Source organism: Cuculus canorus, chromosome 3 (assembly GCF_017976375.1).
Source record: "Cuculus canorus isolate bCucCan1 chromosome 3, bCucCan1.pri, whole genome shotgun sequence".
NCBI classification, from domain to species: domain Eukaryota; kingdom Metazoa; phylum Chordata; class Aves; order Cuculiformes; family Cuculidae; genus Cuculus; species Cuculus canorus.
In genome coordinates, this window is record NC_071403.1 from 85,212,972 (window position 1) to 85,230,134 (window position 17,163).

Below are 17,163 nucleotides of genomic sequence, written 5' to 3' on the forward strand. Positions count from 1 at the left end.
CCTCTGGATTTTACAGCAGTGGATCAGAAAGGAAGTGCAAGCCCTAGCAGAAATAATAAATCCACTGCAGGTCTTGGAGGTACTAATTTCTGCAAAACAAAATACTGCCTCAATTCTCTTATGAGCTAGAAGGGGTGATCAAAGTGAAATACATTCATTGTGGAATCGGTATGCAAAGCCTGCTTCTAAACCATTACATACTCTTTCTAGATTTCATTTTTCTCCTGCCAGAAAAGTAAATAATGCAGTCACGTCCAGCCTGGCTAGGTGCACTGAGTCCCACGAAGCTCTCAGGAAATTCAAGGATTGCTCCCAAACTGGGCCTGTGTCACAAGATGGACAGGGAAGCTGTGTTGGCCTGGCAAAGGGGTCACTGTAAAATATGAATCTAGATAACACATAGGAGATCTGTGAGGGGCTGCAAAATGTGGTACTGTGGGCTATTCTGGGAACTGTCCACATAGTTTCTGCACTGGAGTCTTGGGGTCATGGTCATCTCTGAGCTGCCAAATTGCTTGGAGCACTCAAAAGTCTGTGGCTTATGTCCTGTGACTTCAACCTGAAGGGTGGTGTGGTTGGTCATCGCTAGAGTAATCTGACATTTGAAAAAATATTTTAGGAACTGTCCTGTAATTACAGATATTTCTAATCTATGCAATCTATCTAATTAGGTTCAACCATGCCCAATTCCTTGTCTGATTGCCTGAGCCTTTCCGCTTAACCAGTCAGGTTTATTCAATAAGGTGTCCTATAATGTTATTTCCTTCCTTGAGAGTATATGTTATCATCCCTGATATAGACTTAAGAATCCCTCCACTTTTTTCTTATTTTAACGTCCTCTGTCTCCACAGTAAAGCCCTGTGCTTTAGTTAGGAATTGCCTAGCTGAGGAGGAACCTAGGTGAGACTTTGGATCTCCTTAGTTTTATTTTTAAGTGCCTAGAGGATTCTTAAAAAGCACAGCAAGTGTAGAGTAGTCACAATATAGGTAGAATCCCCATGAATTCAATACAAGCTAGTTAAAATGGTGGATTCAAATAGTTAACAAGATTAGAAATAATAAGAAATGAACAGTTGCACAGGGAGTTGACTCACTACTACTGTCATTTCCTTTTGGCTTTGGTCATGGGGATAACAAGGTAAGAAATAACTGTTTGTTTCCCTTTATTGATTGGTCTCATATTTGAAATAAAGATATCTTTTTTTTTTTGTCTGAACAAGTCCTTTGTAAGTTAATATTATGTTAATTAGAATTGATGTCTTCCTGAGCCTTATTTTCTTGTTCATTTGATCTAATTAGCAGATTAATTTTTAATTGCCTACTGAGACATCTTTACCATATTGTGATTTCTGTTTTACTTTTATATTTGGAAAACAATGGTACGCCTAAAATGACTCTAAAGTATTGTATTGAAGTATTTCTACGAGGAATAATTGCAAATTAAGATTTCTTCTTGCTTCCTAATTTTAGTGCAATCTAGTTTGATGTAGTGCTCATTAATCAAAAAGGTTTGCATAGTGTGGAGTAATAAGAAGGTGTCTTAGTTAGGCAAGCTTCACAGTAGAGGGTCTGTGACTTGGTGATCCAATGGAAAGGAAATCTCTTGGCTGTGAATGAATGCTGCAGTGAACGTTTCAGAACTTACCACATTTATTCTTTTTCTCCACAATGATGTTCTGAGATTATTGGAATGAATGTATTAATAAGCTTAGAAACAGAAATATAAAGTTCTAAGAAGGCCATCATGATTAAAACTTATTTTCCAGTGGTGGAAAATAAATCATGGTTCTTGGAGAGTTATTTCAATTTGTTCCGTGAATGTTTAAAATTTGCACCTTATTTTTAGACTGAATTAGTCTTGCTGTAACTTCCGGCCCTTGGATCTTGCTCTGCCTTTGCCTGCTAGATTGAAGAGCCCTCTATTATAAAATTTTGGTCCCTATGGTAAGCACTTGTAGACTGTGATCAAATCATTCTTCAACTTTTTCTTTGATAAGTTAATTGATTGAGTGCCTTGAGTCTCTTGCAGTAAGACACATTTCGTAATACTGTAATTGCTCCCCTGGCTTTCTCATAATCCATTGAATTTTTCATAGATTTTCTTAAAACAACGCCAGGAACCCGGTGAAACTAGTAGTCGTTTCAGTGATGCTAAATAAGATAACATAACCTCTCTACTCCTATTTGTTTATGTTTGAACATCTGGTGAGCATACTAGCTTTTTGTTACTGCAATACTGTAGAAATTCATAGTAATCCGATTATTCATCATTCCTCTGTTCCCAAACCCTTGTATCCTCTTTAGGATCTCTTTTTCCCAGAGAAGAGTCCTCCCTCATTAAGTCTGTCTTGTTCATAGATCCATGGTCTTCCTGCTGACTATACTGAAGTACAAAATGTCTGGTGACACTCACCTAACCCAGCTGTCTTCTTAATTTTTTTTCCATTTTCTAGTCATATTGTGAAAGTTATTTTTTTAAAATGAAAAGTAGTCTAGGAGTCAATAACGAATTCCAGAAACAGTGCCTTGCTCAGCAGTCATGTAATGTTGTCTTAGGTGTATCTATGTAGTTTTCAAGTAGTTTAAGACGCCATTCTGATTCATCACATCTAATTCTAGCCATCCAAAAATTAGCTTCTAACAGCTAATAGTTTATTAAACTCTTAATAGACAAAGGAGAGAGGTGGAGACCTTCACAGAAAGATGTAGGGAACCTACCTAAAAAATCATAAATCGCGGTTAAATAGTAACTTTTTCTTTTTGTTGAATGTAATGGAAACACAAAGCAGTTAAGACAGGATGCCAGACTTTTAGACAGCTCTAATTATTGTGGATGAATCCCATCTCTTATGCTTTTTAGCATTTTGGTCAAACTAGGATGTGGTACAAAGCCAGTTCTCTTACAGGCATCCATCAAGATGGTTGTCTTTAGCAGTCCCATTTGTAATCACATCAGAAAATGATATCAAGTTAGCTTGACATGATTTGCTTTCCAGAAACCCATGTGGATCAGCTTTAATTAGATTATGCCTTTTACTTCTTTATCAACTTAGTTATCACTTACATGACTCTTTTGCTTTTCTATCAGATCTTTTTATCAAATTCCTGCTCTTCCACTCTAATATTGTCACATATCCAAATGGTGAAATATCTGAGGCTCTGATGCCTTATATTTTTCTTTCTGTTTCCGTCCCATCTATATCTGATAGACTTTTCTCTGAGGTGCTCCTGAACTTTTTGATCAAGCGGGGATAGGTCTCAGGATTACTTAGTGCCATTTCTGAAGATCTTCAGAGGTCTTTATCCCACGGCTAAGTCCTGCAATCTGCACAGTGGCGGGTGAGGTAGTGTGGAGTTTTTTTGTTTGCTTTTCTTTTTAGGACTTAAATTTTCAGAAATATTTTAGACTGTGCATTTCTCTTTTCCAAACTTGCATGTTTTAAAAGATCTTTCTAATATCTGAGGAAAAGTTATCACATTTTGGGGTTTTATTCTTCTTTCTCATTCCTTTTTCTCCATAAAACACAGATGTCTATAGTGTCCTGTTGTCCTCTGACTGCAAAGAAGCTTCTAGGGCTGAAGGGAAAGCTCTGACCTTTTACTGCTTATGTAGTAAGAAATGAAAACCAATTCTTCTTATTTTGGCTGTAATATTATTACATGAGGAGAATGCTCTGGAGTAAGGATTTCTGCCTCCAGCTTACAAGGATGCTTGCAGAAGAAAAGTGATAGGAGGAAAAGGTACACAATTTTTTTTTTCTGAACAGGAAGACTCCCTAGAAGCTTGAAAATCTACCTGACAGATGAGATATTCTTGCAAGAGAGTTCTTTCAAGTCAATATTTAACTTGAAAACTACTGGTGGTGTTTAAAGTATCAATACGCTAATTCCTGGTACCAAAGTGGTGAGTTGTAAAGGCAAGTCATTGCCGTCCTGTCAAGCTTGATCCTTCTGCTAGACTTTGAGTAGCACCTTGAAGGACAGAAAGTCCCATATTTCGTGCCAGCTGCCCCACTTACCTGTTGGAGAGATGTGTTGCCATTGTAGAAGTGGATCCTTTTGGAAGTTGCATATGGATTAGAGAGATAATTCAATGATGTGTCCTTCTTCCTGGGCAATCCAAGGACAAATTTTGCTGGGAAGGCAAGATGGTGTTACCTGACAGAGATATTTTATGCTGACTTTACACTAATTCTGAGTGTTCTAATGAATATCAGGGAATCAGTTAATGTCTAGTGTGACTACCCAATGTTGGAGGTTACTTTGCCTCAGTTGGAGATGTGTGAAATTTTCTTTCTTCTCTTTTCTGTCTTATCACTACCTTCAAGTTTTGCTGTTCGCTGCTTTTTCAGCCTCTGCATCAGAAGTAAGAGTATTAGTTTTGCAGTCGCCAGACCACCAGATGGGCTGATTGGAGGGCTTTGGTTCATTAAGTTCAGTTTTTTTAAGTTCTTACTTTGCTAGACTAGTGTCATATGGGATGTTTTGAGAGAATGTTTTCCAAAACACAGTTTTATAGTCCGGAACTAATACCTTGTAACACAGCAAGTGCTTCACAGGCACACTTACATAGTTGCCACTCCAACATTGTCTACATCAGCTTAACAGAACATTCGCTCTGAAGCCATTTGAGATCTTTGGGACAGATCACGCTGACACTCGTTATAGGAGTTACCTAACCAGTGATGAGTTGCATCTCAACATGAAGGTATTTATGTGATTACTTCTTGGGAGGTGTTCATCCAAGTGTAAATTACTCTGCCTCAGAACAGATTTTAGTTGGGGCCGACAGCTTGAGTGACTGGCACATTGTCATTTTCATAACACACCTAAAAGGAAAGTGCCAAAAGAATGTAAGTGACATTGGTGTAGCGAAATATTTCCAGCAAAAAATTGTCTCAAGGTATATCGGTAGAAAAAGGTTGCCTTCAGTAATATCTGGGATAAAACAGGATTAAACCTTATTACTTTTCTTTCACACTGTTTTGGAAGGGAGAGGTGAGGATGTCTCAGTTCACGTGAAAACACTGCGTGGGGATAACTGCCATGGTAAGAAAAAATTGTGTGGTTTATGCTCCTTCTAGTGTATGCTCATCTTCTTTTCAGTTGTCCCTGAACTGCCCTTCCCCAACTGTGCTGGTGTCAAAAAGACAGCTTGTTTTCTGTCCTAGCCATTCTGTCAGAAGTTACGTGGGGTGAAACTTCTGTACTTTTGGAGATATTTTGCCCTTTTTTCCCCCAAAATACAAAGCATATGGAGTGACTTTATAAGCCCGCTAGTCAGTTGTGTTCCTCTCTTTCTGTTGTCCAGTTACAATAAAATTTGATGAAAAATAGGTCTTTCTGAAATTATATTCCTACTAGCATTATGAAAAGTGGCTGTTACGAAGAGCAGACAGACCCAATTTATCACTCTCATTTCTCTGGACAAGAGAATTGTTGCACTAGAGTGATGGTACATATGCTCCAGAGTTCACACATTACTAAAGACATCTCACATGCACTTTATTAGACAAAGTATAATCCAGCCATGGGATGCAAAATCAAAGTGAATCACACTTTGTAAGTTTACAGCTCAGGAAATGGAGAGAAGCTGCTTTCCTTCTGCTCACTGGAACAGAAATCGTTTTGAAAAGAAGGCTCGTTCCAATTACTGGTTTGGAAGTGTGCTGCATGTGATTTCATCCCATTAGATGTGATGGTCACCATTCAGTCCTCTAAGTGATGACGTGATGTACTGGAGGAGAGAGTTGTTTCCAGTGTTATCAGGATAAATCTTTCTATGAACAGTTGACCAAGAACACACATGTTTTGCAATTATGTCTATTTAAAGAAACCAGCCATTTCCCCACAGTGCTGTAGAATCTTTTTTTTTCTGGCAAGAGATGTGAAGAATTTGCAATTTCTATACATTATAATGGGTTTTAATGCAGAAATGGTTCATGTCCAGGTCTGTAAAACAGAAGGCATCTAGCTCAGTTTTGTTTGTTTCGTTTATTTAGCATGACATGGCTAGGTCCTGGAACTAGCTTATATGAGGTCATTACCCTATTGATTAAATAGTGTGATGAAAAGGGCATGATAATACACTGCTGGGAGGTTATTGCCAGACACTTTGCAAACAAAGCTGCTGAAAGGAGAGCAGTTGTGCGATCTTCAGTGTAGTGGGTAATTAGCAGGCAAGTAGGAATTAAAATAAAGGATACATGGCGTGATACAGTGATTATGTGCAGATAAGTAATGTTTTTAATACTCCCTTTTGGTAACTCTAATGAGAATACATCTTTGTACAGGAAATGTCTGCTGGGACTACACTATCCAGAATCCCTAAACAAGCTGTGCAATATGTTGTCCCTGACAGTGAAAAGAAAGCATGGAAGCAATGCTGCAGTTCTGCCTCTTTTTCTTCAAACTTTTCTTTCTGGGTCTTTCTTTTCTTTCAAAACTCTCACACTGGTATAATAAGCCTTAGAGAAAAACAGTAAATATGTGCCATTTCTTTGGGATGGAGAACCATTTCTTAAAAAAATCCAAACCAATCCTTTTGGGGCCAACAACTGGATCTGAAAGAACTGCCTTTTGAGTGGGGATCATCAGGTCCTACAACAAGAAGGGAAGGGAAGGGAAGGGAAGGGAAGGGAAGGGAAGGGAAGGGAAGGGAAGGGAAGGGAAGGGAAGGGAAGGGAAGGGAAGGGAAGGGAAGGGAAGGGAAGGGAAGGGAAGGGAAGGGAAGGGAAGGGAAGGGAAGGGAAGGGAAGGGAAGGGAAGGGAAGGGAAGGGAAGGGAAGGGAAGGGAAGGGAAGGGAAGGGAAGGGAAGGGAAGGGAAGGGAAGGGAAGGGAAGGGAAGGGAAGGGAAGGGCTGTTTTGGGGAAAAGCGTCAACACAAGGCAGAACGGGGAAACAGCTATGGTGAGGGAAAGGTAAAGGGGGAATACTCTGCCCAGCTCTATTAACCTTGATTTTAGTTCCTTTTTTCCATTTTTCAGCTTAAGTAAGCAAGTGTATAGCCATGTTTATATAATAGCTGGAGTAATGAAGATGGAATATACCAGCTGGGGGCTAATTCTTGCCCTCAGGAGGGCCCAGGGAATGCAGCTGTGACTAGCCCCTACTGAGAAGGAGTGGTGAGGAGAACAGGTCCTTGTATCAGACTTCCCATTACATCCTCACCAGGGACTACCATAGTCTAGCCCTTAAAATTAACAGATGAGGTTAATTTTTCCAGCAGTAGAGTTGGCTTAGCAATTCTTAACACTGGTACAGTTGTATTCCCAGTCAAGTAAATCAAGTGGTTTCCTTAAGAACAGTTGGACTCACTGCACACTTTTTGAAAAGCCCATTTATAGCCATTTTCAATCATTGAGTTTTAAATCTTGGAACCATCTTTTATCATCCTCCTGCTCAATATCTCACCTTCCAGATCATAACAGGAAGAGTTTTTCTCAACGTTTATCACAATGCCATTAGGTACTTACAGTCAAAATGCCCTTTGATTAGAGAGCGTGGGAGAAGCCTGCACCAGGGCACATTTGACCACATCCTCCGAAACTGAGTTAGTGGGTGAGTTAATTATTTTCACGGCTGGAAGAGAACAGGCAATGCTGCCTAAAGAGTGGGAAGATGTGTGTATGTGTGAGTGCATTTGTGTGGTTATACCATCTGGGAAGAGCAGAGTCAGATATGCTTTCCCTTGGCATTTTTTCTACATGCAAATACTCCATAAAGATGTAACCGGAGAAGTCTCATTTCTCTGCCTGTAGCCCTGTATTTGCCTGAGGTTTGGCGTGCTGGGGACTGCGTTTCACTGCAGAAACCATGCCCTCTTGAATTCCTGTTCTGCCATTTCCCAGCTGATACCCTTTGCTTCTGTGGGCAGCAGGGAAGTTGCCCTTCCTCCACACTGCTTGTTTTTGTTATACTAACAGTATGAGGTACCCTTTATTTATAATCTGAATGTTAGGGATGTTGGGCCAATCTGGTGCTTCCAGCTGGCTGAACACTTCCTAGTGATTTGGATGCCAGATATAACATAATTTATTGTGGAAAACAGTAGGAGTAATACATTTCTCACTACCAAAGGTTAATGTAGAATATCAGCAGCTCTTCGGCAAGGATACATGTATTGTGGATGGTCTGTGATTATGTGTCTCTTATTAAAATCAAAAAACAGACTGCTTTCCTTTTTAATGCTGCTGTTCATCCCCTTCTCTTTTCCCTCCTTACCCTCAGTTATTTTAACTCCTTCATTGCAATATGCAGTTTTCACACATCTCCTCAGGGGGAAAAAAACAATTGGACTTTGTTTCTTTGGCATGAAATGGAGCAAACTAAGCAGGAGGGGTTTTTTTCTCTGTTTTAACTAAAACATTCATTTCTGTGCCAAGACAGAGCAAAATTGCTGAGTTAGCCAAGGCTGTAAATTGAACTGGTCCTTTTACCTTTAGAAAATATTAAAGCATCCTTCTGCCACTGAGCTGGCACCCATTACTGGATCAAGTGCTACTATTAACGGGAAACTGGGAAAGTGCATTATCACTCTAGTGCTGTCATTATCAGGGGGTTTCACTGAACTATAGTGTTCATGAAAGTAAGACTGCAAAAACCAGAGAAAAATTGCACACTTATAGCAGGAGAAAGAAATTCAGACAAGCTTGGACATACATTAAGAGTTTGCGAAGGTACACAGCGTGAAAGGCAAGTACCTGCTTTGTTAAAAAGGTATATGATAGGTAAAGAGTGCCATTATTCTTCAAAAACTAGTTTAGAAACAAACTGGTGTCAACTTTTCTAACAAGCTTGTCTAATCAATTCTAAGAGATCTGAAACCTGTCAATGCAAGATTGTGTCTGCCTGAAATCTAATGAGGAGCATTTTGCACCAAGGAAACCTCTAAAACCAGGTTTGTATTGGAAACTTTTATTCTTCCCAGGACAGTAAGTTCCTTCTCAGGGATTCTTCTGTTAAAAAGGGATTTTTTTAATCATCAGAAATACACAGCAAACTCTATTGATATTTCAGTTAAAGAATATAATAGAAATATGTAAAATAATCACTTAGTGAGGGTCGTGGTTATTTAAGATGTTAACTTAACACTTACCCTGGGTGTTGTCCAGTCAGCAGGTGAGGAAGCTGTCCTCTTCGTGCAAAGCCATGCTGAATTCACTACCATTTTAGCATCAGAGCTGTACGGAAGGCTTAGGTGAACATTTTGTTATAGTTCACAGTCTGGGCTGCAACCGACTTTCATTTTATGGGATAAAAAATGACAAATAATATGCAAATTTCGTTCGTTTTGCTTCTGCTTTTCAAAGTTCTTTAGAGACTTGAAATAATCTTCCTGACACCCATGGAAGGTAAGCATAGCTACCGAGTTTTACAGATGTGGAAACTGAGGCACAGAGGGGTTAAATTGTGACATTTGAAAATATGGGTGCCCAAAATGAGGCAACTCCAGCCCATGGTCCAAATAGCAGCCGTCCTGAGGTCCTGATTTCATTAGAAAAGAAGGAAGTTCAGCCCTATCCCTGGGGCAGGCCATGAATTGATGTGCTGAAATCTGAGGGCTGCAGAGCAAGGATGTCACAAGTATGGTTGCCCAGCTTGTGGTCAGACCACTAGACCAGAGCACTCCTGACTGATTGCCAGGACCAGCATGTTGTTTCTAGCCCTGTTTAGGATATGGGAATGTGACAATTTTAATGATTTTTGTTCCCAACTTCCCTGCTCTTAGTCAGGTCCCTTAACTCTACACCTGCTTTTTGTTTTGTGAAAGGTCTCCTTACAGGCATGGTCAACATCATAAGAAAAGTTCTATAGGAATCTAAAATATAGTTTTGTTTTCATTTCCTGAGATAGACTTCCCTCCGAGAATTACTCCTCAAGCCACATATTTGCTTTGCTCAGCACTATTGTAGTAGAAGTATTTCTTGTTTATTTAGTCTTACACACAGGTCTGACATTCCCTTGTTACCACAATGCAGTCAACTGAGAGCGTGGAGGGCCCAGGGAATTTAAGATTATAGCCAAGAAGTTAGGAAATAAGCACTGATCTTAACTGTGTATCTTTTGGAGCTCTGGTCAGGGCATCAGAACATTTGATTTTTCAGCACATCCTAAGCTCTGATGCTGTGTATAGCTGTACTTGCTCTGGGTGCCTGAAAGGCAAAATCCCCTGCAGTTCACAACAAAAATCCTTAACCTGGGACTCCCAGGGAGCAGATTTACCTTCGAAACGGTGGTTATTTTCACTGAGTACTTACTGGTTTCACTAACACAATTTCTGTCAATTCATAGTATCAGTGGGTTAAACAATATTTGAGTTACTATTTCATAATTCTTAGAAAATCATCTATTTCCCAAGTTACAGCAGAAAAGAATATATTCCCTCATTCCCTCATTCCACCCCCACTCCCAGCATGTTGTTTTCAAAGAGTTTTCAAAAATCATTCAGATAATCAGCCTTTAGTGCTGTGAAATTTTATCAAAGGGCACTCTTTCCCTGGACTCAGATATGAACCTATTTTGCCAATCAGATAAAACTTCCCAAGCTTTTTTCATAGCAGCACTAGTGGTTAACTTGATCTTATTGCACTCTAAAGGATTTTGTGCTACAAATCATTTTTTATAGAACTGCTTTGTTATGTTGGGTGAACTCTGGACAGATTATTTGTAAGAACATTTCCAGGAACATTAACAGCACAATGTAGTCTCCAATGAAATTAAAATTACTTAAAAAAGGTTTCTCTTAGATTAATAAAACAGAGAATATATAATGAAAAGGGGTGATGGGGAAATGTTGAAGTGTATTAATAGGCAGAAGAAAAACCTATTAAGGAGAATAACGTCTTTAAACCAGCACCCCTGTCCATTTTAAATTGTATATATTATTTTAGCTGTTGGGACTCCTTCCTTCCACCTTGTGAAAGCTGACAATTTTCACTTACAGCCTGCAGCTAAATACTGCAGTGCCTCAAAATGGAAGATGAAACAGGCCAACAGGTTTTCTTTGTCTTTTGAAAAAAATGGAGTGTCATTTCTTCTCCCTCCCCCTCATGTGTTCCTCCCCCCGCTACACCCCTACTAATATTAGCAGCTTTTCCTCCAAAAAAGCACTAGATGGTGCCCCTTTTCTTTGAGTGTGACAGAGCTAGATTTCCCAAGAGAGGTGCTACTGCCCTGCGGTGAAGATCATCAGGCACAAAAGCTTGTAGGGTCTTCATGTCCCTTAATATAATTAAGAGCCCAAGATAAGTCTTCTACTTCTTTCAAGTTTTCAAACCTGAATTAGATCCATCTTTAGCAGACCTTCTAGTTAAGGATGGAGAATGAGTCATGAGTTCGAAGATTCATGAACAGTAAAAGAATTTTTAAAAAAGTGATTTCAAACCAAAAAAGGGAAAAAAGCGGTGTATGCATCTCCCCTCCCTCCCTGTTTTCAGCAGCCTAACACTGCAGCATCAGAGAACATTTGCAGTATCCTCTGCTGAAAAGAAAACTTTTCAAGTCAAGGATCTTTATTAGGTGTTAGCTGGGCAATCTGATTGATATCAATTTGTTAATTTTATTATGACCCTTGTTAATTTGTAAGTTTTATTCTGACCTTTGTCCTTTAACTGTCTGAGCAGCCTTTTGTAAACAGAATTGATATTACAATTCAACATTTCTCTTTGAAAATAAAATGCCAAATGGGGAATCTGGCATTGCCTCGTATTCTGCATGTTCTGTCAACTTACACTATCTCTTCATTAAAAAGATCTTATTAGTCATGGTTAGCAGATTGTTACCTAGCCTTTGAAATTGGAGTGAATAACTGCTTAAAAGGATATTACCCACCTGCATCTATATTTCTTTCTGCATTGGAATAACTGCTTACCGGGTATAAGTCATCTTTGTATTTAGATTGTTGATATATTCTAGTCCCTGAACAGAAAAAAACAGACATGGTGACATTGAAACAAATTTAAAATCAACAACAAATGAAATGTCTGCTTGCTAGGACTGAAAGTTGAGGCAGCTATCAAACCGCTCGTTGTGAAACCCCTAAAATTCAACTGAAAAAAAGCCACTTCCTTTAATCTGTTTATTTATGCATCTGAAATGGCATAAAAATAAACATTCTTTGAAGTGACCCAAGATAAATTAGTCCAGGTTTGTAATTTCTTACTATTTTTGTAAATGGTCCTTAGAAAATTAGGTCTGTTGGCATCTGGGAACAAAAATTCAACTGGGAAAAGAAGCTTTAATATGAAACAGAAAGAATTATTCCCATGCTCTGGCTGCCCTGTCATATGTCATGACATGTGGCAGGTTGACTGCTCATTAATTCTATTTATATCAGTATGATAATACACCCCACTGAGTACACATGTGTTAAAATATTCATAAATTATGTTTAGTGCAAGCAGATATACATTACATGCCAAAAGAAGACTATTATTTAAAGACAAAACTGGTAAACAGTCAAACACGGAAAAGTCTTTTTAATGTCGGTCCAGTACATTGTGTATCATCAAGCTCACGTTTAATTGCCTTTACTTGCAGACTCTGTCTCCAGCAATGCAATACCCAATGTGCCTTTGTATTTTTTATCCACGCACAAAAGAAGCAGCTTTTACTGAAAGTAATTGGAATTTCAAAAATTACTGTAAATGTCATATTATCTCAAAGCAATAACTGTAATAATTTGAAATATTTAAAATGAAGTTTTGCTTTGACCTTCACATGTTTTAAAGTACCTTTTACAAGCTTACAGCTCTACTCTAAGCATTAAAAAATTCAACTGCAGACTATTTTGGGAGGGAAATGCAGTTTACCCCTCCAAATAGTTAATATTATTTAATAGTAATTTTTAAACAAAAGTTAGCCAAAAAATGGTTAACCATACATTGTTCTGGATATTTTATATTAATATATATATATTTCTTAAACTTTTAAAATGCCTTTTAAAACAGAAAAATTAAACATAATTTCTAAAGTAAGTAATTTTGTATGGAATATGAAAGTAATCTCGGAATATTAAAATGGAAATATCTGCATCTTAAAATGTTTTCAGAATCAAAATGCTCTTCTACATGTAATCAAATTTGAATTGTTTCTAGCATTGTTTTAGAATTAAGATAATTTAGACACATTCCTTTTATCAAGCAGGAAATCACTAGGAATTGTGTCAAACTCCTTAAATTAAAAATAGTTTAAAAACGATGCTTTAATTTTAAAAATGCATTTCAGAACTTCAGAAATTATCACAGATTATCATGGACTAATGGCACAGGTGTTAAAATCACTACAAGTTTCAAAATTATTAACAGAAGTTATGGTTCCGTGCACATTTATTTGCAGTTATTGTGATAGCAGTTGTTCTCCAAAGTAAGTGCAAACCAAGATGGTTTTGATATCCTGTTAGTGCTCACATTTGGAAAACAATTTCAAAACTTTTTAAGACATCAAATGTTATAATGGAGGCAGCAAGGAGGGAAAAGGGGGTCGCTTCATGATGAAATTTTAAAAAGATATATGATGAGAGCCGGAATTTATGTGCTTTGCAACGGGCAAACAGTTACCCTGTTTCTACTCAGTTTTAAGGGATCTGAACAGGGGCAGGATGAAATGACTGACTGTAAAGCATATATAACCTTTCTAATCACAAAACCATACTAATGTTTCTAGCAGCAGTGAAGCATATTGACTTCTGATAAAGGATGAAGAAGGGGGTCAGGAGTTCTGTGTTACAAAGCCATCTCTTCAGCACATTCTCTAGGTATGGTGGCTCGCCCAGGTGTTTATAGGCAAAAATGTTGCCCCTTGATTTCGGCTGTACTGTCAAATGTGCCAGCCAAGTTGACCGTACAAGTGACTGGGTTCTACCCATCAGTGAAAAGGTTGCAAGGGGTTGGGAATTTTCTCTTTCTTTGATTGAAAAGGCTGGTTTGAGGAAACCGAAACTTTTTTTTGCAGACAGGTATCAATTTCAAAGAAACTTTCATCAGAAGAGATTTGTCAGCCGTCGGATGGAATTTCTGGTTGAGACCAGAAGGAGATGGCAAGGTTGGAGTATCAGGTAGCGCTGCGGTTGGGGCACTCACCTGGAATGTGGAAAATCAAGGTTTGGGCCTAGGGACTTGAACATGAGATTTATAAACTAAGTGCCCTGAACACGAGGCTTTTGAGTTATTTGCTTGCTGTGCATTTAACTATTTATGCAAAGTGAAGCCATGATAGCAGGGGATCTTGAGCCATCATCTGTCGGACTAGCCTGAAACTCAATGGCTAAGGCACATGTGTAAAATAGGAGAGAATGGTAAAGTTGGCAGCACCGAATGCTTTACCTACGCAGCTTGTAAAGGCTGCCTGCCTGTGTCTCATTCTAGTGTATAAAATTCAAAAAGTCTTTGTCCCAGGGAGGAAAGGGAATATTTCTGAAATCTCATAAAATCTTTGCAAAATGTGAAACCTAATTCTTCCTTCCCACCGCTATCCTCTTTGCCATAGAAACAAATTACAAAAATCCACTGAATTCCTGGGAGCAAACCGTGACTCGTGTAATACAATTTGTCAATTGCTAGAGAATTTACTGAATATAAGGTTCATTGTGAGTATAAAAAATGCAGGCTCTTAATAAGACAGATTTTTAAAATAAAACTTCCTGAATTTTAAGAAACTTTGTTATAATATAAACAAGACTTCTAGTTTTGGTAATGTCAGCAGCAAATTATATACACCATCTAATTTTATCATATGATAACAATTGTAGTTTTTATCTTCAAAAACTGGTTGTGAGTTCTAGAGGGGAATAACTCTTCACAGCAAAAGGTAAGTCAATTTTGTGTTGTCTTATGTTGGTGGCAAAGAAACCTCTTTTTTAGTTCACCTCTTTTTTCTGGTTTTTTTTTTTCCCTAACAAAAGGAGTAATTTCACACAGCAGTTTGTTTAAAAACAAACAAAAAAATCACTTTAAAAAGATCTCTCATTATAAGCTTTCTGAAACTTTGCTGTGCACTTTCATGTAGAACTTGGCCTCAGTACAGAACTGCTGTACAATCATTTTCATCTGAGATTTGAACATATTGGAAGAACTAGAGCAGTTCTTTCTTCTATCCTGTCATTTTTTTCCCTTGGAAATGATGAGCATATGGCAACCACCCTCACTGGATTCTCAAACAACAGGAGGGACCTTATTTCGATTCCTACATCCTGTCATCAGTGAATCCCATGATATTTTGCTCTTGCAAGGCTAAAGATGTGATTCGCATTTGCCATAAGGACAGAGCTTAATGTGATGCCATTTTACCACAGGAGCCCTCAATCAGTTAATTAAACATGATATAAATCACTGCATGTATTTGTAAAGTAAGATTAATATGGCAAAGTCAGAGTAATGAGGAATCTTCACCATTGTCTGAGTGTGAATCACTGATACAAAGATTACCCTTTTTGAAATTGGATATCTTTGAGTGGGTTTTGTTAGCTTAATCCCTCAGACTGCTTTGTGCAACTTGAAACCCAGAGCTGTCATCTTTAGCCAAAATTTCAGCCATAACTTCCTCAGCTTTCACCCAATCATTTAAATCAGCATTCATAATACTTAGAAAGATCAAGCCTTTCAGCATACCACAAGGCTTCTTCATACCACCTGGGACATTGGCAACATGTTTAATAAATATTTCATTTCATTTCATCGTGGAGATTCTTCTTTCGTTTTTTTTTTTTGGGGGGGGTTGTTTTTTGTGTGTGTGGGTTTTTTTTCTTTTTTTTTTCTAGGGGATTTACGGGGTACCCACAGCAGCACATTCCATCACTGTGGTCACTTTGGTTTACAGCCCTAATAAAAGGATTTATTTTTTTTTTTCTCTTTCTTGAAGTGCTATGGAGCCTTGTTAAACTAGAGCAATTACAGACACACAAGATAGGTGCTCTGGAAAGATCAAAGCCCCCCTAAAGACAGCTCTGTGGGATTCTGGAGCTCTCTTTGAAAAGCACTCAGTTTACAAAGTAGAGATGTATATAACTGAGCATTAAAAATATCATGTTCAAATAATGCTAAAGGCCTGACATTAGTTAATAAAGAATCCACTTTAGCCACTTTCTTTTCACATCAAACTTTGAACCACTCCAAAGGAAGTCTCCTGGTGTATCAGCATGCTGTGGCACTGTGTGCGTCCTATGACATGGTGTCTTGCATGGAAAACAATCCTTTTGTTCTAGAGCACCAGTCCTGTACTTCGCTATTTTAAAACACCAGACGTAAGCTACATGTGGTAGGCATCCTTCACCCTTTGTGTTTCAGTTAAAAGAAGAGTGTGTATTGAGAGGAAAAGGAACAAATTATACTATCCTCATTCTTGAACTGAATCCTGTGTTCATCAGGGCAGTAGAGACAGGGATCAGGATAGAGGCAGATCCAATGAAAGGAAAGGTGTTGCAGCACTTCCCTCCTCAAACAGGACCCTATGCTGGAGACCTATACAGTGAATGAAGAGTGTCTTGGAAGCATTATGCTGTCAAAGGAGCTAGCAAGAGGATAAAATACAGTCAGAAGTCTTAAGTGCTTTCCAGAATTTGCGGACTTCACTCAGAAGATGGTTCCATCAGCTTGAGATAGATATTGGTAGTCCCACTATGAATGAACTGCAAAACTGGTACTGTTTTAAAATGTTAGTGGGTGCCCCAGCTGGGGCTGGAATGCCTGTGGAGTAATTCAGTGTTGAAGGATTAAACTTTCATCTTCCAGCATAGAGGACAATATCCTGCCATCACGCTGCCTGCTCCTTCATCAGAAAAAAAGAGGATGGATGCCTTCTGCTCCTTTCTGTGTGGTTATGCTGCTGGACATCAAAGATCATGAGTAAACGCCAAAGGGGAAAGGGAGGTACTGGAGGCTGGTCCCTTTTTCACCTGTTACCTGGAGACAGCTGTCTGAGCAGACTAAGCAGTGGGTGCCATACGGTCATAGACTGATGTGCACTGATGGACTCCAGAAGTAGGTGATTTGTGTGTAGGGGCCTTTCAAATTGCTGTTTTCTGTTCTGGTGCCTCTGCTTACCCTTAGCTGATACACCACTTAAGGGCTTGACTCTGTGAGCCCTGACAGCAGCTTAAGAGTATGCAGATCCAAGCTCTAAGGTCAGCGACTTTGGTGGCTGTTAAGGGAGACCCCTTGGCTGAC

General features: G+C 38.7%; 1 long non-coding RNA gene across 1 annotated transcript; it reads right to left on the reverse strand.

Moving 5' to 3' along the window:
• Positions 1-5,597: 5,597 nt before the first annotated feature.
• Positions 5,598-9,206, reverse strand: LOC128851606 (uncharacterized). Its single transcript, XR_008448953.1, has 3 exons — positions 9,099-9,206; positions 7,477-7,582; positions 5,598-5,737 (listed from the first exon to the last, which is right to left on the reverse strand). It is a non-coding gene; the product is annotated as an uncharacterized LOC128851606 (long non-coding RNA).
• Positions 9,207-17,163: the final 7,957 nt, after the last annotated feature.